At 51.9% G+C, this 24,768-nt stretch overlaps 1 protein-coding gene across 2 annotated transcripts in view; it reads left to right on the top strand.

Moving 5' to 3' along the window:
- The window catches only part of LRFN2 (leucine rich repeat and fibronectin type III domain containing 2), a 175,686-nt gene that overhangs the window by 65,858 nt on the left and 85,060 nt on the right, over positions 1 to 24,768 (top strand). The window contains exon 1 of one of the 2 annotated variants that reach the window (XM_029243758.1): positions 2,312 to 2,388. The exons of the other annotated variant lie outside the window; for it this stretch is intronic. The gene's annotated coding sequence lies outside the window, so the exon portion shown is untranslated. Of the gene's footprint in view, positions 1 to 2,311; positions 2,389 to 24,768 lie in introns of those variants that run through there. 2 annotated transcript variants of the gene reach the window in all.

The following is a 24,768-nucleotide window of genomic DNA, read 5'->3' on the forward strand; positions in this document are numbered from 1 at the left end:
CTCGCCGCCCCACGGCGTCGTGTGTGCCGAGCTTCCCCTGTGCCTCCAGATGGAAGAAAGCCGCATCCTTTTGTTCACCAAGCACCCTCGTTCCTGTTTCTCTGTGAATATTTTGGTCCCTGTTTGGTGACCCTTCCAGGCCTGATTTGGTATCCATGATTTTGGTGCAAATACTGACAAGGGCTCAGGATTATACAGCATCTGTGGGGACCTCCAGAACCCTCAGAAGAAGTGGATGGAGCAAGGCCATGCATCTCCTCCAATGCTTGGGAAAACCAGACTCACACCAGGCTGCATCCAGCTACCCCTGCCAGGAAGAGCTGGGTTTCTTAGTTCGCGTTCCCCAGAAGCAGACCCTGAGACAAGGATCTGCACGTAAGCAGTTTATTTGGGAGGTTGGCTCAGGAAACACTGATGGGTGGTGAGGGTGGAGGATGGCGAGACAGGGTAGGGAATGCAGCCAAGAAGGGGTGGGTTTTTAAGTCACTTACCCCTGGTGCCAACTGCAGCTTAATCCTGCTGGGGAATCCAGGAATCCAGCAAAAACATAAGCCTCAGAGTCGCACCAGCTGGGCGGTGAGTGAGCTGGGGTATTTATACCCTACTCCAGCAGGCATTGGTTGAGGACCTCTTGCATTGGAGATGGGGAGTGTTAATTCCCTGGCACTCTGGGCCTACCATGTGGGCAGGCTAATTGGCTTTGGTACAAGAGAAGCCCTCAGGGAGAAAGATGCAGTTGGGCACTGTGGAAAGGGCAAGGTCAGGGCAGCGTGATGTCTGCAGCACGGAGCTTCGGATCTCATTGAGTGAGACCCACACCCCTGCCCCACCACCCTCAACTAGTGCTTTTTGCAACAAATCTCACTGAACCACATGTTCTGCTCTTTTTTTTTTTTTTCCTGGAGCTGGTGTTTGCAGAGACCAGATCAGCACACAGTTTCCAATCTGGAGGTCTTTTCAACAGGCAGGTGAGGAAGGAGACACTATCTCAATGTGTATGAAATTCCCCAGTGGCTTCCCCAAGCATCTCCCTGGGTCCCCTCCCCCTCTTCACTCAGTGTGTGTTCCAAAAAAGCAAGCTCGTTTTAGCATGTGTCTGAGGGAGGCCAAATTAGGAAGGTAAGGCTGAAGTAAAAATAAACTCACTTAAGCATGCCAAAAATAAATGGCTTTTGGATTATCTGCTGTTTTGGACTATGCTATCTCTGTAGAGAGTGACCATGACTGCTGGGTTCATTTGCTGCAGGCGAGCAGGCCGGAGGCTGCCCAGATGGCCACCAGAGTGGGGCTGCCATTGAAGAGTTCTAGAAATGGGACCTTCAGCCAGGGGCAGGATGGGGGCGGACTACATGAGGAAACACACACACTCTGAGAAATGCGAACTGTTTGGTAGCATTTGCCCCAGTCTGCTATTTCTCCAGGAGGTTCATAGGTATTATGATGGTGTGGGGAGAGACAGATGAAAAAGAGTTGTGTGGTCAAGTTAGTTTGAAAATGCTGGAATTGACAAGGTTGAAAGTTTATTTACTGCAGACCTTCTCCGATCCTTTACAATCCAAATCAGCATTGTGATTTTCCAAAAAAGGAATGTGGTATATATAAATATAAATGTTTATATATAGTTTGTTTTTGCCAAAACACCGTGGATCATGAAACCCTTTCTTTCATGTAGAGTACTTAGGACTTGTGTGAGTGCCCTACGGAATGTTCTTTGGGAATGCCATCTGGCATTTTTCCAGAGCTTTTTCATACCCCATTCTCGTCAAATCCTATTAAAAACAGGACACAGGACTGCATCACTTCTCAGCTTCAGATCCTCAAGTTTCCCCAAGCCTGTTGGGCGATGCTCAGACTATCTTAGCCTGGTATCCTGGACGCTCATGACATGGCCACTGTTTACCTCTCCCGTATCTTCTCTGGCCAGGCCCTCTACTCCTGGTAGCTCCTCAGGGTGGCTCTGGCTCTGAGCTTGCAGACTCCCAGGCCTTTGCACATACTGCTCCCTCTGTCGGGCGGGTCTTCCCTCTAACCCCCGTCTGCTTGGTGAGCTCCTGTTCATGTCTCGAGACTCAGCCCAGCCATCACTTTGGGGAAGTTTTCCTTGATCTTGTCACCAGCTAATGAGGCCTTCCTGATCATTCTTAAAACCACAGCCCCTGCCCCCAGAGTGATCTATTCCCCTCCCCCACTTTATTTCCCTCCTTGACTCTTATCACCTTTGCACAGACTGTGCCATTACCTTATTTGTTTCGTTTATCATTTGTGATCTATCTCTCACCTCCAGGATATCGGCTTCAGGAGTCACGGATCACTGTCCAGACTGTTCTCCATTCACAGGGCCTCGCACGTAGCAGATGCTCAGAAATATTCGTTAAATGACAGGATATGGTAAGCACTTCCCCCGCTGTTCTGCCTTAATCACTTCAATGCGCGGTTGTTATACGATACTCGGGCTTGCGAACAAAAGCCTCAGCTCCCTGGCTTCTCCGGGGCACCTGCTCTGAGCCCCGCCGCTGCCTCCCAGCAGTTAATAAGTCCCTGCCACTGCTGACATGCTGAACAGTGGCTGTTATAAGCATCAGTCTTGATTTTTATAAACAGAGAAGCCAGCTCTCCTCCTGGCTGAGCTGGGAGACAGGGGGCTGGATCTTGTGACCCCTGACCTTGTTCAGCTCAGGGCCTCTCTCTTTGTTTCTCTCTCGTCTCCCTGGCTGACTGCTGTCCCACCATGTGAGCATGCTGCTACAGTTGATTTCTTCCTGGGCAGAAAGCTGCAGGAATTTTCTCTCCCTATGGGCTCTGAGTAAAGGGTGGGGTCCTGGCATACTCCAGGTGGGTCTTTCCTGTCCCAGTGTGGCTCGGAAAGTGGATCCAGGAAGCTGTGGGGCAATGATGAGGTCTCAGGAGGGATCCAGGGTCTGTTCTGTGCATTTTCAGTGCACCAAGGGGGAGAATCCAACAGGGCTGAACGGGGCCCAGAACCAGGAGTAGGGACCTGGCCTGGGGGTGCAGACAGTCTCTGCCACCAGGGTGTGTCCAAGATATTGAAGGAGACACGACAGTATTTCACGGAATCTAAGACTCCTTTGATTGGAAGATGGGCTGTTATTTCTCGTATGACTAAGAAAGTCACGTCGCTGCTCATTAAACTTGGACGTGACATTGATTGTAAGATGCATTCCAATTTCAGAGATGTTAAAATAAACATCTCAGGATTGATGAAATGTGGCACTGCTGTCCACAGGAAACGGGGGCGGCAGGAGGTTAAGTGCCCACCTGGGCATAAGAGGAGGAAGACTCGAGGTCTTGGGTTTTGCAGGAGCCACAGAGAGTTTGTTCTAATCTTCCCAATCTTCCCGAAAGAAAAGTAGACAGGAGAGATCACGTCTGCTGACAGGGGACTGGAGACTTTGGTCAGTGCTCACAGGAAGCTGGGAGGGGTGGCGGAGCTCTGTGCCTTGATGATCTGGCTCCTAAGGGTCTAGAAGTCTGACATCAGCCAGGGTCCTCTTCCCTTTAGGGTCCAGTTGACTCAGGGGTTCCAAAGTGACTCACCCACCCACTCTGCCCATCTCCTGTGTAGCCACCCTCCTCGTCCCTCCCTCGCCCTTCTTTTCCCTTCATTCCTCCTCCTTTCTCTCTGTCTCCACTTGTCCTTCCTTCCTGCCCGTGACAGTTATAATTATTTGAAACCTATACACTTGTATTTCTCCTTTATAGAAACCCCTGCCTCTGGCTGGAAAGGATCATCGTATTAAAACCTTGGATCACGGTATCAGCCGTCCTTGCATCCCCTCATCCCCCTTCTCCTCTGCCAGGAGTTGGCCACATCACCACTGCCCCACGCCTGGCTCTCACAGTCACCCTCTCAGTGGCCTCTTCCTCTCCCATCTGCCCCATGTGCTTCCTGGAACACCCATCATTCCTCTTCTTGAAACCCCGCAGCACCTCCCTGCTGCCCTAGCATCTCACAGACAGGAAGGAGGCTCGGGGCAGGACGCAAGCTGCAGAGCCCGATGGCCTGGGTTCGAGTCCCCTCGCCCCTTATGAGTTGTATAACTCGGGTCAAGTTACCAACCGTCCCGCCGCCCCTACTTCCTGTGGTTAACAAGGCCACATTCCATCAAGGCTAAGATCTTTATTTTAACATCTCTGAAACTGGAACACCTCCTACAATCCATGACATGTCAAAGTTTAAATAGCAGCGAGATTTCTTTTTTGGGGATACCAAAATTAACAGTCCACTTTCTAATCTAAATAGTCTTAGATTTGATGAAATGTTGTAATGTCTGCTTCAAAGGTCGTGAGGATTAAATTAGCTAACACGTGAAAAATTCTTAGCGCAGTCCCTGGCACATGGTACGTACCCCCCAAATGTTGCTGTTATTATTACTGGCACAAGAGTTAACTCCATCTGACCTTCGTGTTTTCTTCAAGGTCTCCTCTCATCGTCCCCACTAGTGGGCACGATGACTCTGCTCTCTGTGCCCTCCTGCACCAGGTCCCCTTTGCCCATCTCCCCCCGGTCTCACCTCTTCCCCCGTGCCCCGGGATGCCCAGTCGCCTCACGCTCACTTATATTAATTAGCTCCGCCCTTCCTTCTTGCAAAAACGGAATCCTGGCTACACTTGGGCTGGCCTTCTCTGATCTGTAGTTGGCCCCATCCGGTCCAGTGTTAACCTAGGTGTTTGGAAAGATTTCCTCTATTTCTGCTGTGTGAATCTCATCTTCCTGATGCTCCTTGGAGCTGAGAGCCCTGTCATCGTCATACACTTACTCCCGAACTCTGCCTGCCACCAGGCCGGGCATGAACAGACCATCAGCGCAGCTGCCAAATCTGAAAGAGAATCTCTGTCTGCCCTTGACCTTGCTTTCATTTCCTCCAGCAGTTGAGCTGCCTGGCATTCTGGGCATGTGTCTTTGGGTTTATTATTGGCTTCTCATGCTAGACTGTGAACTCCCTGTGGCAGTGGCCTGTCTTCTCATCACTGTGCCTCGGCACCCAGCCCGAGGCGTGGCGTGGTGCAGTTGCTCAATAAATGTTCGTGGGATCCGTAAGCGCTTCTTTACTTACTGACTGGGGATTGCAAATGTTTGCAGAATTGATATGCGTATTCTTATCTTCTGACTGGTTTGTTGATCACCCGAGGGGAGAGGGTTTGGGGGCAGGAGTAGGACGGGTGACTCAGCTTCTCGAAGACTGAGGCTCATGTGTCAGGACAGAGACGGGGGGCTCCTGGCAACCGTTGGGGTCTCCAGCTTTGCCTGGCTTGATGCTATTCTCATTTTATCTTCACAAAATCCCTTCCTGCTAGATAAGGAAACTGAGGGCTGAGAAGTCAAAATATGTGCTCTAGGTATGTGGCTTCCAAACTTCTTTGACCACGTCCCACGGTAATGCATGCAATTCACATCTCACATGTACACTCGCCGCCTACTCCGTGTAGCACGCTTTATTTTCTGTGCCATTTTATTCCTCCCTCTGCTCTTTCATTATGTTTTAATGCCAGACACAACCCACTACACTGAGTTTATGACGCACAAATAGGTCATGACCCACACTCTGGCCCAGTGTCCCTGAGTTACCTCGTGTGGTGGGTGACCGTCAACTCAGGCTTGCTGGACACAAAGCCTGTGCTCTTTCTAGTGGGCAGTCCCACCTGGGAGATGAGGGACAGAAACTCACGCTTATTAAGAGAGCAAGATTATTCTTAGAAAGGAGGGGGGGTGTTCCATCAGAGCTGGGAAGGAAGTTCTGTGGGTGTAGCGTTCCTGTCTGGGTCATTCAAGAGCAGAGAGCCTGCTTTGCCTGTGGTAGGCGCTCTAAAATGTTTGTTGACTCAATGAGTGAGTGAATAACCCTCCACACGCCTCCAGTGCAGACCCTGCTGGTGGAGGGAGAATGTGGCACACTGGTTGCCGTGGTCCTTAGAAGGAGGGCATTTCAAAGTCCTGGGGCGGAAGGAGACTGGAAATCATCTTGATCACCCATCATTTCACGGCTCTGGGAACTGAGGTCCGGAGAGGAGCCGTGGCCTATCCCAGATCATGCTCGGGTCACTAGCAGAGCCGGAGCTGGGAGCTACCGTGTGCTAGCTCTCAGGCTGGTGCTGAGATGGTGTGGTGAATGGGGAGAGTCCAGACTTTAGGGTCTGGAACACGGTGCTTCTGCCATTACTCTTCCTATTATAGTGTCATCTTTCAGCATTTGTGGGGCACTAACTTCATGCCAAGTACGGCTTTAAGTGCCTTACATACATTAAGCCCTTTACTCCTCAGGCCAACCCTAGAAGCTAGGTGCCCTTATAAAGCGTGTTTTCCAGAGAGGAAACTGAGGCACAGAGGAGCAAAGCGGCTTGCTCAAGGTTGCCCACTAGTTCGTGGCGAGGTAGGGATTTAAGCTCATGTTGCTGGAGGCTTGGTGGGGCTAGCAAAGCCTCTCCGGGCACAGGAAGAATACCCGCGTCCTCTTGAGTGGATCCCCCTCCCACACTGTAGGTCAGACCCCTCCAGAAACCTCCATTCCTACCGCATGTACTAGCTGCAAAGGGAGAGGGTGCATGGCTGATGGTACAGCTAAAAGTAGGAGGCTGTGGGGTGGCAGAGAGGGGGCCCTCGAGTGGGGCAGGGCAGGATGGCGGGGCAGAAGACCCAAGCCTGGCGCCACCCCTTCCCCTGTGGTGCGTCCTTGGGCAGGAGAAACAATAGCTGTTAAAATTTATAGAGTGGTACTAGGTGCCAGCACTGTGCACGCATTATCGGATCCAGGACTAGGAGGAAGTGGGGACTCAGAGGGTGGGAAACTAGCCCCAGGTGACAGCTGCAGAAGGGACAGAGCCAGGTTTGGGCACCAACATGACCCACCTCCTGAGCCTCTGCTTTCAGCCCCGGGGCTGTACTGCAGTTTAGTGGCCTGGTCCACACCCCAGCTTCCTCATCTTTCCAGTGGGGAGAAAGGCTCCCACCTTGAACACTGTTATGATAGCCATCAGGTGTCTGGCTTGTAAAAGGCCCTTATTCACCTTACTGTCGTCATGGCATCAGAATCAGCATGCCTGGCTCTGAGTTGTGGCTCGAGGTTTAATCAGATTCAGATAGAACCTGGAACTTTTCAGGGCCTGCGCGTTTCCTGAGTAGATCATTAAGCATCCACTAGAGGCAAGACCAGAAAGACAAGTCAAAACAAAACAAGATGGCACCAGCGTTTCTTGGCAGGTGCAATGTGCCAGCCACTGGGTGAGGCACTTTCTCCTTTAAGTCCTCATTTCTTCTTCAGAGCAATAAGTGAGAAGCATCGTTCTGCCCCATTTTCAGATGAGAAAACTAAGGTTTAGAGGGTCTCAAGAAACTGCTCATCCCTAAGAGAGGCCGTTTGGTGTTAAGGCCAAGAGCGGGAACTCTTTGAGGACCCCTCCCCCAGCTGGCTGTGTCACTTACCTTCTCTAAGATGGAGCCAGTCTCAGCAAGCCGTCGTGAAGATTAAAGGAGATACCGTGTGCTCAGGGTTTAGTACGCGTCTGATACAGAGCAAGTACTCAGTAAATGGCAGTCGTCAAAATCCCATCCATGTTTCATTAGGGCACAGAAGACAGGGGCGGAGAAATCCCTCTTTAGATAATGAACTAAACCAAGTAATGTGAGTCTGACTCAGGGAAGAGTTGGACGCATTGGGAAGCAATTATTAAGAGCCTACCGTGTGTGGGATGAGTCCATGCTCTTTGGGTCTAGCAGAGAGGCTAAGCCAAACCAAGTAGGCATCAAACCCTGGCTACTGACTCCAAATCCAGGGCTCAGGGTGTCCCCCCAACACAGTGAGCCGACACGAATCATTACCGTTTAGGGACCATCGACTGTCTTGTCAATGCCAGGCTTTCTAAATTAATAGTGGTACCTTATCTGCTGAGTGTTTTATACTTGGAAAACAATGTACCCCTTCAAAGTATAAAACTTAAAAGTTCTGTGGTCTTTTCCTTTCAGATTTACATCCCCACCAGGCAGAGTAGGGACAGTTGGTCCTATCTGGCATCTGAGAAAGCTGAGGCTGAGAGAGTAGAAGTGAGTCTCCCAAATTCTTGAGGCCTGTCGCTGGGAGTGTGAGGGGCAAGCACTCTGATTTCTGGATCAAAGACTCCTCACTGCCCCAACCTGGTCTTCTTCTCAAAGGGAGGCATGGCTGACCCCAGCTTTGGGGTCAGTGACATCTTGGAAGGGGCATCTTCTAGTAGGGCTGGGACAGCATGACTCAACCATTCGCTGCAAACTGTCTTTTTTGCAGGATATTTAGGAACTGGCCTGGGGGTCCGCTAGCGTGCTGGTACCTTCCCAGACCAGGCACACCTCGCTTGCAATCCCAAACACCAACTGAATGAAGTGCCCGCTAAGCTTGAAGAGCAGCTCTGGCCTCTCCTCTTAGCTTCATAATTTTAGAATATAGGGGCTGCAGGTTTAGGCTCCAGTGCACACTGTTTCTGGGGGTATCTTTTTTTATTTTTTAAATGGTTCCATTCATGCTTCAGACAGCCAGCAGATTCATTCTGGTCAGAGCTCTGCCTTCAGTTCAAGTTCCGGTGTAAATCTCTGTGTGAAAAGAGAACAAAAATGGATCTGGATAGTTTTTATTCTACTTGGCAATTGGCTGGATAAAACCGTGATGGACCGACAGTGTCCGTGGAACACATCTTATCCTCGGAGAGAGGAGGCTGGGTTTCCAAGCCCATTCTGCAGCCGAATACGTGTGTGGCCTTGAGTCAGGCATCTTACCTTCATCCCGTCTCTGCACAAGATGCCCTCCAAGATTCCCTGTGGCCCTGGTGTTGCAGAAATGGACACAGTTCTAAGCAGCATCCAGGCCCCTGGAAAGATGTGGGCCCTTCGTCGGGGGCCCCTCAGAGCTCAGGCCCAGCATGCAGGATCCTGGATGTTGAGATGGGGAATGACTTGGGGCCATTTTCTCCAGTGGCCGTTTGGCTACACCCTTTAAAGTCTGGATCACTTGGGCCCCCTCACATATCTATGTGTCTTGGGGCTCCCTGGAGAGTCACAGCTGGGATGCATGAAGTTAAGACAGAGTGGGGGCGGGGAAGATGGATGATCCCTGTGCAAGATGAAACCCACAGCCAGCCCCACTGAGGGCCACCCTGGAGGCCACCAGCCCAGGCCGCTAGCCCGGTGATTCCATAACAGCACCCTGTCAATCAGGACCCCAGGGCGTGCTGCGTTCTCTTCCTTCCCATCCAGGCAAGGGGAGGCTTTTGTGTGGCAACTTCCTGATTTCACATTTTAATTTTCAAAAAGGAAATAAATTCTCTCCAGACATAGCAGTAATTGACTTTGGAGTTGTGACTTTATCATGCAAATGGTTATTTGTGGACTTTTAGAAACCCGCGTCATGGAGCGAAATTACATATTTAGAGACTTCCAAAGCCATGGATTAAGGTCCCAACAGATCCTAATGATTCCGTAGGTGCCTTTAGGGTATAACGTGAAAAAGCATATTAGAGGATGATTAAAAAGCAAATGAGCGCGCGCGGTGAAATTCCTTGTGGAAAGTGGTGATTAGACTCACTGTGAGGCTATTTTCTCATGTTGTTAGGGAGCTCACTGACCAGCCCTTGCCCTGCCCCCTGCCCCACAGAGCCCTGGGAGGCTCTGCTGATAGGTTATAAACAACCACAGACACGCCTGAAGAAGGAGAGACGCCTGTCCCTTGCAGAAGGAGCCTGCTGGCCGCTTCACTGCTGCCACCAGAGAGTTCTGGGACTGTCCTCAAAGATCCAGGAGCATTTTCTGCACGTACATCCTCCCCCTCCACCCTGGGCCACCATAATGTCACATACCCTGGAAACAGTACAGTGTGAAATCCCTTTGGCAGTAAGTGAGGGGCTCCCCCAACCAGGTCAGGAGGGCAGTTTGTAGGGACAGCAGCTTCAGTCCTGAGTAAGGTTTGAGACCCTGCTTTAATGTCTAATGTGTGTGTGTGTGTGTGTATGAGATTTTGCTTTTTTCACTTAACATTTTATGATGTTTATTTTCCCGTAACTCTAAATGTTTTTTAAAAGATCATTTTTAATAGTTGCACACACAAAAAAATAGTTGCACCTATATTATCAGTAACTTCTAGTCAGTAGAGTAATTTTTGCTCAGTGCAGAAAAGGCAAAAACCCTCACAGAAAAGTACAAAGGAAAAAAACCACCACTGCCCATAATTCACATTTTCAAGGATGACGCAGTTGATATTTTTGTATATGTCCTTCACATACGTTCTCTTTCCAAACCTGTAGAGATTATTTTTGTTGCTATCAGGCTGTCCGTAGTCTTGGTGGCCTACTGTTTTCCTGAGAGGTGTAGTGATTATTCCCCGGTATTGGTGAATACTTTTGCACTCATTATTCTCAATAGCTACAGTCCAGTGCACTGTCTGGGTTATTCACTCGATGCCTGATGGTTGGACCTCTAAGTTCCTTCCAATTGTTTTGTCATTGTAAACAACACTGTGATGAACATCCTTGTGTGAAAACCCTTGTGTGCAGCCATGATTTTCTCCTTGTACATTGCTGCTTTCACTCGCCTCCAAAGTATTTAAGGAAGGGATTTTTCACAAAGGTGTGGGCAGACTTGACAGATCAACAAGGATGTCAGGCACCCAAAGACTAGCAGTGATAGGAGGCCTTTAGTTACCTACCCCCAGCTGGACGTGATCAGGAGAGGAAACTGAAGTGAGGGGCTGAAGCCAGAGAGAGTGTGAGTAGAAGTATCCAGCCTCGCTCTCCTCCTATCCTCTCATTGGCCAAGCCCAAGTGGAAATAGAGGGAAAGGGGTCTGGGGGATACGGTCTATAGAGGCCAGGGTCCTGGAGCCCAAAGCTGGGTGAGGAAGGCTGCAGAGAGGATGCAGTGGCAAGCAGAACAGTCAGCTCAGCGGTGGCCTCTAGGCCCCAGGAGGGGAGGGCTCCACCCTCCATCCAACCCAAAGGCTGGGAGCTGGATGCCACAGTCTGGAGAGAAGGGATAAGGATGAGAATGGGGGGACGACAAGAGCCGACATCCTCTGAGGGCTCACCGGGGCCTCCTCTGGACCCCTACACGCAGACTATTCACATAGTGAGGGTTAAACAAGGCTACATATCATACATTAAACTATTCTACAAGATACACTTCGTCATTATCATCCTCACAAAAGCCCTGAGGCACAGAGAGGTTTAAAAAATGTCTTGATCGTACAGCTATGAGAAGGCAGAGCTGGGAACAAAATCTGGGTCAGTGGCTCCAAATCCACCGCCCCGGACCCACTATGGGGCCAGCGGGTCACTGATCTCAGGCGGAACTGGCTGCAGACCCAGCTTTCCGACCATCTCTCCGCTTACTCTTTCTGCGGCCACTCTCTCCAGGAGGCGGATCAAGAGAAACCACACAGACACTGCAACCTGGAGAGGAGCCCCGCAAAGCCCTAAATCCACTCCAATTCTATTTTCTCTCTATGCCTTGGAAAGTAAAAACTGCTGAGCGCCTGCTATTTTCCTTGAAACTTTGTAGCAGAAATCTTCTCCTGGGCTCTGACCCTGGGAGTCAGCTTTCAGCCCAGAGCACATTTTTACTGCCAAGTTATTTCTGATTCTTTAAAAGCAAAAGCAGAAGCAAAAAAAAATGTCTGGAAGGAGCAGGCTGTGTTGTAATGCAACGTCTCAGCAAAAACCCCCGGCCTCTGGGCCCACGCTCGGCTCCTGTCCTGACGGTGAGGCTGGGAGACGTCTTGAGCAGCAAGGGGAGAGCTCAAGGCTGCAGGCAGCCCCTGGTGCTATCATTTCAGGCACGTGAGAGGGAGAAGCGGAGAAGATGACGTGAGGTTGGAGGACAGGAACACACAGCCAGGGAGAGGAATGGACAATTTACAGATCTGACTTTGGACGTGCAAGGGCCCCACTCCTCATTCTAAGTGAGCTGCCTCCTGGGGCATCCTAAAAATGCCTTGACTCTGCATTTGTATTTAAAGTCACCAAGAGCCGTGCGTGTGTGCACATACGTGCGTGCGTGCAGGGTCCGTGTGAAGTTGCTGGGCCAGTGTTTGTGAGTATGCCTTTATGGGAGTGTCATGAGGGCGGGTACCATATTGGTTTTGCCCACCTGTATCTCTTCAGCACCAAGCATGCGTCCTGGAACGAAGCAGGTACTCAATACATGTTTGTTTGGAGTCGCTTTGAGCACCTACATGTATGTGAATAGTCCGCGTGCAGGGTTCGAGGGGACGTGTCTGTGCATCTCTGTGGATGGTGCCCCAGAAAGTCACCTACCCAAGGACAGGGATCTTGGTCGGCTTCATTCACCGACACACCCCAGTGCTGTGCTACGTCTAGCAATACCGCAGTGCTGTGTGCATCTGCATGTCCGTGTGGGGTTCTCAGTTGGCCTATGAGTGAAAGAGATGTGTGAGAATGAGTATCTTCGGATATCGAGGTGCCTGGGAGTATCCGGGTTGGATGTATCTGCCTCTGGGAGCAAGTGTACATGCTTGTTTGTTATGGGAAAAGACGTAAGTGTAGATAGCGACATGGTTGGTGACTAGAAGCAGAAACACCAGAGAAATATCTAGAAATATCTTTACAAATATGTCAGGCTCCTCTCTCACAGGCTCTGGCCTCTTTGCCCATGGCCCTTCGCGTGTCTGGATTCAGGTCTCAATTCTAGACCCTTCAGCCACAACTGCAGCTTAGATTCAATTGTGATGAAGGACCTGACGGCAGGAAACTGGACTGCTTGGCACAGACACTCGTTACTTACCTCTCCGGCCGTGACCACGCTTCCAGCTCTTGTCTCCCATTTACACTTTGTTTCCCTGTTCAGTCTCTCCAGGCTTCCCTGACGCTCTGGAAGAGTCTTTAGTGTGGACACAGTTCTGTACACACACTGTCATCTGTGTCCCCTCTGGACAGTCTGGACTTTGTCCCCCTTGCCTTTGCTCCTCCAGTCTCCACCACACCCTCCCAGGCCCCTGGTCCCTCGGCAGCCCGGTGGGCACTCCAATAAGTGATTATCTCCTTCCTCAAGGTCAGCTCCGTCTCAGGATTCCCCCCAACAGTAAGGATGATAAATGGCTGTTGTGGTCCAAGACTGGCGAAGTGACATTTCTCTAGCCTTCCAAGAATTCCCTGTGTGCCCACTGTTGCTGTCCCGATCTTGTTTTTTTTGTTGTTGTTGTTTTGTTTTTGTTTCTTTTTTTGATCATCCTAGCTTCCTGGGGAGCCCAAGGCCTTCTCTGCAAAGGCCATGCATCAATCCTGAGGAAGACAGGAAGGCAGGGTGGAGGTGGGAGTGTGTTACAGAAAATCTAGGGCATCTGCTCTGCAGTGTCCTCCATGCAGACGTGGAAACTGAGGCATTGTCAGACACTCAGCTCCCTCTTCTCTCCCCTTCCTTGTCCTAGTGTAAGTGCGTTCTTTTCTGTTTCACTGTGCATTCTGTGTAGCACAAAGGACTTCACAGATGCTAATGTGGTAATGACTGACTCCCGGAAAGGGAGAAAATAAAGCCACCAGACAGGATTGAAAGCAGCTGTCTGGGTCGGGGCGGGACAGGAAAGACCAGGAAAGTGCTGGGGACGATCAGGGATTGATGCGGACAGCAGGTACAGTCCAGCGGGCTTGGAGGAGATGCTGGAACAGAGAGGTGCTGAGGTCCTCGGTAGGTGGGAACTGGGGAGCCGTCTGCTCATCAGGGTCAGGATTAGGGACATCCAGAGGAACTGCCGAGGGGGCTCTCAGGCTGGGACAAGGAACAGAAGCAAAGGTGAAAACAAAAGCACAGACTTCTGAGCTAGACAGGCAGGTGGGCTTGGGCCCAGAGGGGTCTCACTTTGGGGTGCTATAAACTCTTCTCTGTGGCAAGCCCCTTTCTGCTGAGTCAGGTAGGGGACTGAGGGCTTTGCGTGGTGCTTCACAGATTGTAAAGCTCTGTCATGTCCAATAACCTTATACCAGCGCCTGGAGGCACATCGGGTATTAGAACTCTTACATTTAACTCGTGTTTTAAGGACATTCAGCGAGGAGTTGAAGATCTGGGGCTATTAGGTCAATTAATGAGCACCTACTGTGCGCCAGATGCTTTTTAGGTACTGGGATTAGAGCCAGGAGCCACATAGATGGAATCCCTGCCCTCAAGGATCTTATATTCCAGAGGGAGGAAGCAGAGAGTCACACACAAACTCATCAGTAAGATGCTTTTGAGTACTTTTGAACAAGATAAAACAGGTTAGTGTAAGGGAGGGTGGCAGTACAGTGGGCTTGGGGTTGGGGCCCTGTGACCAGGATGATCAGGGGTGGCCTCTCAGAGGAGGTGGCGCATGAAATGAGATCTGAATAATGAGGAGTGGGTGTGTGAAGACTGGGGCGGGGAGAAGGATCCGAGCGGAAGGGATAAGTGTAAAGATCTCAAGACTGGGTTGAGCTGCAGCCAGGGAGTCCGCAGCTTCCTGTCCAAGAGCAGGGCTGGGGGAAGATGCGGCTGGAGGGGTAGGCAGGAGCCGGACCGCACAGGGCCCGGTAGGCTGCAGTGAGGTCTGTGGCTTTTATCTCCTGTATAGCAGGAACGTCTGAAAGGTTTTCAAACAGTGGGCTGACCTGACCTGATTCTGGTTTAGATAGATCCTTCCAGCTGCTCTGTGGAGGACAGATTGGAGGTGGGCCAGAGCTACAGGATGGAGATAAATTAGAGGATAAATGTAGTGATCCAGGAGAGAGATGATGGTGACTTGGGCCAGGAAGCAGCGGTGGAGGTGGTAAGAAAGAATCAGATTCAGGATACATTTTGGAAGTTCAACCAACAAGATTCAGTGATGGATGGGATATCAGGTGTGAGGGAAAGGGGAATCAAGAGAAGCTAGGTGGATGTATGATGGGGCATTTTAGAGATGGGGAAGGCTCCAACGGGAGCAGGTTTGGAGTGGGAAGAGGGAGTCTACTGTTCTGTTTTTGTTCAAGATGCCAAAAAAATAGACATCCAAGTGGAGATGGCAAGTTAGTAGCAGGATGTACAATTCTGGCAGATTCCAGGGGAAAGGTCTGGGTTGGAGGTAAAATTTCAAGAGTCTTCATCAAATAGAAGGTGTTGGAAGTTGTACAACTGGATATGATGATTTGGGAAGAGAGTGTAGACTTAGGAGAGAAGAGGGCTGAAGGACGGAGTTGGGGCAATATGATGACTAGAGGCTTGGGAGCTGGCAGAGAAGACTGGGAAGTTGCAACGTGTGAGTTTGGGGATAAACCAAGGGAAGATGAGATGGGGTCATCAAATGCCAAGGAGAGATGGGGTAAGGAGAAAACAGAGGATAGGCTGCTGGCTTTGAGACATTGGGAAGTTGGTGACCTTGACCAAAGCCTCTTCCATGGACATGTGGGGTTGAAAGCCCAAGCTGAGAAGTGGGGGTGAAGCAGTGGGGACAGTTAGCTAGTAAACCTTTATCTGGGGGTGGGGAACAGGACAAGGAAACAGAGGGGCTAAAAAGCAGTGTGGAGTCAAGGGAATGATTTTTTTCTTTAAAGATGCGAACTAGTGAGACATGGTTGTCGACTGGGTTGATCTAAATAGAGACAGTGCTGATGGAGGGGACAGAGGGTATCATTGCAGGAGAATCTTTGAGAAGATGAAACCAGATGGGATCCTGTTCATAGGTGGAGGGCTTGGTCCTAGAAAGCAATGGGATATATACTTTTTCATTTTAACAAAAAGGGAGGCAGGGAATGTGAGGACAGATGTAGGCAGGTGGGTGACGTATGGGTAGGAAGAAGAGACAGGTCTTTGATGTCATTGATTTCTCTGTGAAGTACACATCAAAGCCATCATCTGGAGAGGGGGGTCAAGCAGAGATAATCATTTGAGAGATGAGAGAAATTTTTGAAATAATTTTCTTGGAGAGTTGGAAAGTAGATTTACTAGGAAAGTATAGAAACGTTATGTGGCAGAGTTCAATATTCTGTAGAGAGAATTCCTAGAGAACAGTTGGCCGATGGGGTGCAGGTGCTGAACAAGTGGATGGTGGGGGAACAAGCTAGGGTAGGGGTTTCTCCAGATGAGTATGAAGGAGGGAGAGGGGGCCAAGGACATCAAGAGTGCTAGGAAGGGGATGGTTTGGGGGCTGAAATCTGGGCTGAGTGATGAATGGATTGGGAGGTCTCAGTAGGTGGCAGTATTGTTAGCACAGGGGTAGTGGAGTATTATAGGGGACAAAGTTAGACAGGGGATCCTTGAAGTCAAGCATTCAAGAGTGAGGGAGTTATTGGTGATGATGAGGTCTAGAGTGTGACCGTGAGTGTGGAAAGGGCAGGAAAAGATCTTTGGTACTGGGGGTGGGGGGAGCAGGGTGGTCAATGAACCGAGAGGCCAGGGTGTGGAACAGATCATCTGAGGGATACTAAAGGCGTTGAGAATGACGGCAGGAACGGTGGTGGAGAGGGAAAGACAGAGACAGAGAGCTAAGTGCTGAGGTCATCAACTGGTGACTAAACCTTAATTCTTGGAATTTCAAAGTCATCTAGTGAAGTGGTTTTAAAACAATTTGTCAGACTCTCAACGCTTGTTTACAGGAAGCATTTTGAGGCAGCTTGAAACAAATAGCAGAAGTAAAAGCATATCTACTATTTGAAAGGAGGTAGGGGAAACTGAGCCCCTTATTCTCATCTCCACTCTGAGGGGCCTTTGGGCGGGCTCCATGGAACCTTCCAGGGCACACGGTTAGAAAACCACTGATTTAATCCAACGCCGCTTATTTTTCGTTTGAGGAACAAGTTATCCAAGGTCACCCTGGTAGTTAGGAACAGAGGCAAGAATGGAGTCCAGGCTTCCCGTCTCCCACTGGACCTGGGTTCCATAACTACTCCAAACCTGTTTTCCTATTCTGTGTTGTTTTTCCCTGAGGTTCCTAAACAGTCTGTGCTGTAAACACAAGACTGACAACAGCACTAGCAGGAAGCTCCCTAGCCTGTCCCTAGGGAGGTCCATTTCATTTTGTCTGGCCTTTTCCAGAACTATAGGACAACACTGTCCTATCACAGTAGGAGGCTAGGCTTAGGTGAAAGCCAGGCTGGGATGGCTGAGGAACTCACCCAGCTACAGGGTCTGCCCTTGGGGCCCCAGATCAGGGTCCAGAGATTAACTGCAACCTGGGACTTGACCATTTCTGGCGTCTTAGAGCCTTGGCTGGACATGGGTGAAGTCGGGACCCAGCTGAGTGGACTGACCAAGTTAGACATCAGCGTGGCTGAGAGGTGGAAGCCAGCGGCAAGGCAGTGGGACAGAAACCAGACCCCAAGAGATGGAGGAGGGTCTGGAGGAGGGGAAGAGACAAAGATGGAGGGCTTTCAGAGATGCTGGAGAGCACAGGGGCTTTCCATAGGTCCCATGGGGCTTACTGGTAAGTGAGGTGCTGGATAGGACTGTGTATCAGGGAGCATGTCCAGCCCTGTATGTCATGAGGGACATGGAGGCCGAGGGCAGTACTCAAGGCCAGCTGGGCATCGCTTCATGATTTTGAGCCATCTGTCCATGCACAGTCGACCCACCCAGCCTGGGATGTAGGAAATAGTGTCTGTGCCCCAAATGAGTCAGGGTACAAGTCAAGACTCCAAATACAGCAGAGCACCCACCAGAGGAACATGCAGAAGGCCCTGGCGGGAGGACAGGAGCAGGGGGCACTCTTTCCCGTGACCCTGGCCTTAGTTCAGGCCCACTGCACAGAGGACCTTAGGGTGTCCCCTGTGCCCTGAAGCCCTTCCCTCAATGTCAGCAAGACCCAGCTCCCTCACATGTCCCCTCCTAAGAGAGGACTTCCCTGACTGCCCCCAGGCCTCATTCCTCTTTCCCCTCCCAGCCTATAACCTGCTCTCTGTTCCTGGAAGCACATACTACGCCCTGACCTCTTAGAATGTACATATTTACTGTTACTGTCTACCTTGCACACTGGCAGTGGACTGGAAGCCCCCAAGGCTGGAATTGGGTTTCCCTGTCATCCATATCCCAGGACAAGGGGCTGGCTCAGCAGTGAGTTGGGAGGGGTGCCCCTGTGGCCCCTCTCCTGCTTCTCCACCCCCAAGGGCACAGTTGAGTTGCGGGCATCCCTGCTCTAAATGCCTCACTGCCCTGTAGAGCTGTGTCTGGGTCTAGGTCTGCAGGGAGGCCGACCTCACTGTCCAGGCCCATCCAGCCCCTCCTGCCTGGGGGTTCTGTCCCTCCCAGCAGAGGAGGGGGCCCTGGCTGCCATGCTGTGATGGTCACCCCCTCCCTGGGAACAGACCCTTACCTGAGGGCGGGTGAGCAGCGCTGGGCCCCTAGAAACCCCAGGCTGGTTGTATCAAGGCCGATAAGCCTCAGTAAGTGGCTCTAAAGATAATCAATTGTTTTCGTTCTGAGTGAAACAACTGGCTCCAAGGAACCTCTATTTAAAAACTGCACACACACACTAGATCCATCTTTTGTTAAATTGTTGCGCACGCTGATCTGATTTGTCCTGGCAGCTTCCATGTGCTTCCTGCTCAGTGCCAGAGATGGGGCTGGGAGGGGAGCTGGGCCAGGACGGATGGAGCAAAGGGGAGCTGCGGACTGGGGGTGGGCAGCAGAGCAGGAAGGAGAGGAGGCTCTAGAGCAGACAAGGCGTGGGGCGGGGGACCTCACCTCCCAGCTTCACCCACCTCTGGGACTCAGGTGGGGGCTCCTGTGAGAAATCCTGCCCTAATTGTCCTCCTCCTTCTCTGATCCAGGAGAATTAGTGGCCTGGCTGGAAGGGACTTCAAACCACAGGGTTGGAACCCTGGATTTTCCAGAGAGGAAAAGAGAGACTCAGAGAGGGTAAGCTGCTTACCCAAAGTCACACAGCAAAATAGTGGCAGAGTAGGGTCAGGGCCTGGGACACCAGAGGCCCACCTGGTGTTCTTTCTAGGCACTGCTGGGGAGGGAATCTTCTCTCTTCCACCAGGTGTTGGCCTTGACAAGGGCTGGGCACATCCTTCTCCTTCCCTGCCCTCTAAGCACACTCTGAGATGGGCCCCCAGTGAACAGTGTTAAATGAGTGAAGAGGAGTCCATGGGGTCCCAGGGAGGGAGAGGGGATATTTTGGGGACGGAATAGACCAGATTGAATAGACGAGGCCCCCGAGAAAGGGTGAGCGGCAATCTTTGACCACATAAGGCAGATCATGCCCTCCCCTGCTCCAGATCCTGCCGTGGTTCCCCAGTTCAGTCAGAGTAAAAGCCAAAGTCGTTCCAATGGCCCACAAGGCCCTATGTGATCCCGTGCTGACATTGTTGCTACTTCTCTCCCCTCTCACCACCCTATGGCCACATTGGTCTCCTTCCTGTCCCTCCTGCCTGCCGGGCTTACTCCCCCATTTTACAGGTGAGAGCCATAGACTCTGAAGGAGTCAAGGCCGTGAGGCATCACTTAAGGCTGAGCGAGATGGCAGCCAGGGAGGGTGGGACGTCAGGCAGGATGCCAGGGCAGGCAGGTGGGCAGCAGACAGGGCCTAACACCTGTTCTCTGAGCCAGGGAGCAGGTCTCCGGCAGCGGGATCCTCTGGTGTCCCCTGGCAGGGCTAACCTGAGGGGTGGCTGCTGAGGGACCCCACAGCACCAGCCAGGGCGAGCTCCAGAAGGACAGCGGGGAACAGGCAGTGTGGACAGGGGTCGGCAGGCTGAGAGGGGCCACAGTAGCAATTTTTTCATGTGACTGTCTTGAGAGTGACTTGGGACTCAGGCCCAATGAGGGGCACTTCCAAGAGGAGCCGCCAGTGACCTGTGGGAGCATGGGGACTCCGGGGGTGTCTGTGAGTAAACCTTGAGTCTGGGTTTGTAGACCAGGCAGGCGCTCGTCTCTCCACGGGGCAGCTGCGGCCACTCTGCCCCTCCTCCGTCCCTCCACGCCGGCGGTGGCCTGGGGCACGGACGATAAATAATAGTAATAACGAGAGAGTCTGTTCCAAGCAAGATGATTTTATGAAATTACATTTTTGAAAAGGTTAATTCTTCTATCTTCCCACTTGTACTCCAATCTGGAGAGGAAAACGTGGATTAATTGGTCCCATTTCCTCCCAGGCCTCCGTGGAGCCCTGACAAGATGTTTGCTTCCACCGGGGCCTGACGTCCCCTGCAGGCTTGCCGGAAGCAGCAGACGCTGGGCCCTCCTTCCTTCTGGAGCTGGCTGACCTCCCTGTCCAGGCTTGGGGCAAGCAGTGGCCCTTCCTCTGCGGCCCACGCCATCCGGGACCAAGGGGCTGGCATAAAGTCCAGCGGGCCGATCCACAGCTTGTCTGGGAAGTCCTGGCAGACGGAGTGGCAGGCGGGATGGGAGAGGAGACCTGGAGAGACCGTGGGGAAGCGGGCTCGAGGGCGGCGTGCAGGAGGAGCAGATGGGGGTACAAGTGGGGAATGGAGCGGGGCCCCAGGCATATGTATGGAGTGGGCAGGATGGGTGAGTCAGAGAGAGGAAGTGAATGGAGACAGAATGACAGACGCGAGGGAGGAGCTGGTGGGCTGGCGCTCTCTCTGGTCTCTATTTTGCACCTTTTCATTGTTATTTTTCCCTAAGTCAGGCAGAGGACAGACCCCTGAGGGAAGGCATTTACCTCAACAGGAGGCGAGGAGAAGGGGGGAGGAGTGTTTCTCCAGCTCTAAGTGTCACGTGAGTCCCTCCCCCCACGTCTGCTCATTGCCTCCGCAGGGCAGCCCTCATCGTCTCCCCACTGTCTCGCCAGCAGGAAGAAGAGGAGGGTCTAGAACAGACAAGGCGGGGCGGGGGGGAACCTCACCTCCCAGCTTCACCCTCCTTTGGGACTCAGGTGAGGGCTCCTGTGAGAAATCCTGCCCTAATTGTCCTCCTCCTTCTCTGATGCAAGAGAATTAGTGGCCTGGCTGGAAGGGACCTCAGACCACAGGGTCTAAACCCTGGATTTTCCAGAGGGGAAAAGAGAGACTCAGAGAGGGTAAGCTGCTTACCCAAAGTCACACAGCAAAATAGTGGCAGAGTAGGGTCAGGGCCTGGGACACCAGAGGCCCACCTGGTGTTCTTTCTAGGCACTGCTGGGGAGGGAATCTTCTCTCTTCCATGAGGTGGTAGCCTTGACAAACGCAGGGGCACATCTTTCTCCTTCCCTGCCGTCCAGGCACATTCTGAGATGGGCACCCAGTGAGCATTGTTACGTGAGTGAAGAGGGGTCCATGGGTCCCAGACGGTGCCTGTCTGAGATGGCGCAGCTAAGGAGTGGCAGAGCGGGGACACAAGGCAGACCCGCTGATGCCACCCCAGCTGAGCCATCTCAGACAGGCATGGCCCTGCTCTGGGCCTCAGTTTCCACATCTGTGAAGTTAAGAGGTTGGGCAAGCTTATCCCAGACCCCCTTCCAGCTCTGCAGTGTGGAGATTATTTGACTGGAGTCCTGAGGAAAGGGGTTTGCTCCACTCTCTTGTTGTATTAAGGCTTCATTTTGGCAGGAGATCGTCAGTGGTTTTCAAGTACAATAAAGTGGACCAGCAGGGCCCAAAGAGGGCAGTGGGGTGGAGGCAGGTTGTGTGGGGTGTCTGTCTCTGGCTGTGCTGTGAGGCATGTCTGTGTGGGGGGCGGTTAGGGCTTGGGTCATGCTTGTATCTGTACAAAGTACAAGTTTACATCAGGCTGTGTGCTCCGTGCTGTGTGCAGCGTTTACCCCAAGACCTTGAGGACAAAATAAAAGTGACCATAATTAATTCAGCACGCCTCCAGCAGGTGCTTTTTGTGTGGCTGAGTCAGTTCCCCTCCTTGGGTTTGCTCCTAACATTTCACACTTTGCAGGGTGATCCCTAATCCTAGTCATCCCTAACCCACCACCCTGAAGCCCTGGGGGGGATACAGAGTGGACCTGACCTCAAGGAGGCAGAGAAGGCGAGGCTCCTTCATACCAGGAGTGATGTACCTTCAGACCAGACCTGGGGACTTGTGCCATAACTAGAATTACCCCAATGTGCAGTGGGTACAGGGAGGAGGCATTAAATCTACCTGATTGTTGTAGCAATCAGGAAGGGCTTCCTGGAGGAGGAGACATCGAAACAGCAGTTATACTCTAAGGGCCATGGGAGGCTGGGCAAATGGCTCAGTCAAGGGATAGAGTGGTGGGCGGGTGCCCAGGGTGTGTGGGGACAGGTGGAGGGTTTGTCTGTTGTATGGCTGTGACTCAGCGGGTCTGCGAAGAGAGAGGTGAGGAAGGCTTCTACAGGAAGTGAAGCTTAGAGGAGAGGTGGGTTTGTTTCAGTGGAGGAGAGGATGTCCTGGCAGAGGTGTCAGGGAGGAGCAAGGCAGAGGGAATGGAGGACAGGTGTGGATGGGGAGGGGACAGGCCAGCGGCCAGCACAGTGGGCCCCTGATGCCTGGTGGTCCAGGAGAAAGAAAGTCTGGGCAGGAGAGAAGGTTCAGGCTCCCTGGAACCCTCTCCTTAGGGGCTCCTGACAGGACCAAGCCATCTATTTCCTGGTGTAAGTCCCCTCCTGACAGGCGCTCTCCCTGTTTATTCCTGTTCAAAGAGCGGGGAAGACCTATTTCCCTCCCAGGAGCCTATGTATTCTGCTTTCTCATTTTCCAATCCAGTGACTGTATGGCTTTTTATCATTCGGTTTCATCCTCCCAACAAGAGGAGCCATTCCCTCTGCTTCTTGATCCCTGGCTGGGGAGGAACTGGGGACAACTGCTGTGACTGGGGGCCTGGGGCCTGCTATGCAGAGCCCTTAACCGTGCACCACCCTCCGCTCCAGGCCATTCCAGGCTGGCATTGGTGCTCACATCAGAGCTGCTGCTGTGGGGCGAGGGGGTGCAGAAGGTGGGCGGCTCCCACTGGCTTGTAGCCCGGGGGATGGGCGTAAAGAAGTAGTGCAGGTAGGTTGAGGGGAGAGAGGAGCCGAGGTCAGAGAAGCAGGGAGTTGGGAGCGTAGAGTAGGGCTCCCAGCGTGGCAGTGGACGGTGGGCCTGGGGGCTTCCTTTGGTTTGCTCCTATCATGTATCTTTCCACATTTCTGAGGAGAGTCTCTAATCCTAGCCATTCCCTAATCCACCACCCTTGGATTTGCTGGTAAAACCCAGTGACTTCTCACCATCTATGTCTTGGTTCCTTGGGCTCCCAGCCATCCTCTCACCTCCATCTTTCCAAAAGTAAGAGGTCCTGCATCTTTCACAGTGATCTGCCTACCTCCCTTCCTTTCTGTTGACTTTCTTGGGATACGTTCATGGTGCCCAGATGGAGGGACAGGCTCCATGGGGTTGCCGTTTCCTGAGATGAGGTAGGCTGCAGGAACGGTGGGCTCCAGGGGAAGCAGCAAGAGCTTGTCTGTGGCCCTGTTAGGTCTGAGATGCCTGTTAGACACCCCAGTGGAGATGTCCTGAGAGTCAAATTGTGAGTCTAGAGCTCAAGGTGAAGTCAAAGCTGGGGACTCAGGGGGACTCATCTGTATACAATGATATTTCCCCAAGGGAAAAGGAAGAAGGAAAAGAAAGGGCCAGGAAGGGCCTGGAGCACTTCAGTGTTTTGCTGAAAGAGCCAGCAAGAGACCGAGCAGGACAGGCCAGAGAGGAAGGGGAAACCAGGAGCATGTGGCATCCCTTTCCAGGGTCTTCCTATCGTGGCTGCACCCTGGTGGTCCTCAGGCCACTTCACATAGTGGGCTCGTGTCCTTAGGGAGCAGACCAGAAAGAACAAAGATTGAATCAGATTCCCAGTCCCAGCCCTTCCCAGTTATGTGGCCTTGGGCAAACTTACTTTGCCCCGCTCTGAATCATACTTCACTCTGCATGCAGAAAATTCAGTAAGACCGATGTGTCTTATTTACCTGGCACCTAATAGCCACTCCTTAAATGTCAGTTCTCCTGCCCCTCCTTACTCTTCCTAAAATAAAACCACCATAGAGTGCATCGTCTCAGAAGGAAGTCCTGTAGAATTTGAGATATTGGTCTTTAAATACACTATCTTACACTTGCCCACACCGAAGCTCATCTGTCGCTTTTCCGCCCACTCACACACACCCTTGTGGGATTCTGTAGTGTATCCCTATTGGCTTGACATTTCACTTCCCCCAAAAAACTTAGTGCCATTTTGCAGATCTCTAGCTCTCACTGTGTACTCCTTCTTCCAGATGATAAATTAAAATTTCAAATGAGACTCACTGTCCTAACGGCAGGGTGCCTCTGTTGGCCATTCTCCCCCCAGAGAAGAGCCCAGCACATCTTCCAACTTCCTGCCCATTTCTAACCCAGGAACAGTGCCTCTGAGATGCCCTCCCGCCATCCCGGGGGACCCCCTCTGTAAGCCCGAATCAGTCCACCACAAGGGCTCGCTACCTGCTAATTCCCCAAGGAGCCCCTGTACTTTGGGGCTCAGGGGTCCTGCTGTTTATAGAGATGCGTCCAGTTCTTCTTACAGGGTCAGAAAGTGAAACTCTTTAGTCCATGGGTCCCCAGTCTCTTCTAAGATTACTCTTGTGGGGGTTATAGTCCTACCCTCAGTGGGTTCTACTCACTGTCTATGTAGCCGGCACAATCCACCCCACCAACCCCAACATCTCTGTTCACACCAGCTCCCGCCGCCTCCACCTGCATCTTTGGCTTAAGGGCCTTCTCTGGCTGCTGGAGCACGCTCCGCCCAGTCAAGTGTCTAGGGGATTTCACTGCTAGAGCTGTTCTCAAACACTGACTTTTGGGCACTCCTATCCCAGCACCCTCACGCCTCAGCAGGGAGAACTCTGACTTGGGTCCTCTGAGTTGCCCAGAGGTCCCAGT

Source organism: Monodon monoceros, unplaced genomic scaffold (assembly GCF_005190385.1).
Source record: "Monodon monoceros isolate NGI ecotype Baffin Bay Population unplaced genomic scaffold, NGI_Narwhal_1 Super_Scaffold_3, whole genome shotgun sequence".
In the NCBI taxonomy this organism is placed as follows: domain Eukaryota; kingdom Metazoa; phylum Chordata; class Mammalia; order Artiodactyla; family Monodontidae; genus Monodon; species Monodon monoceros.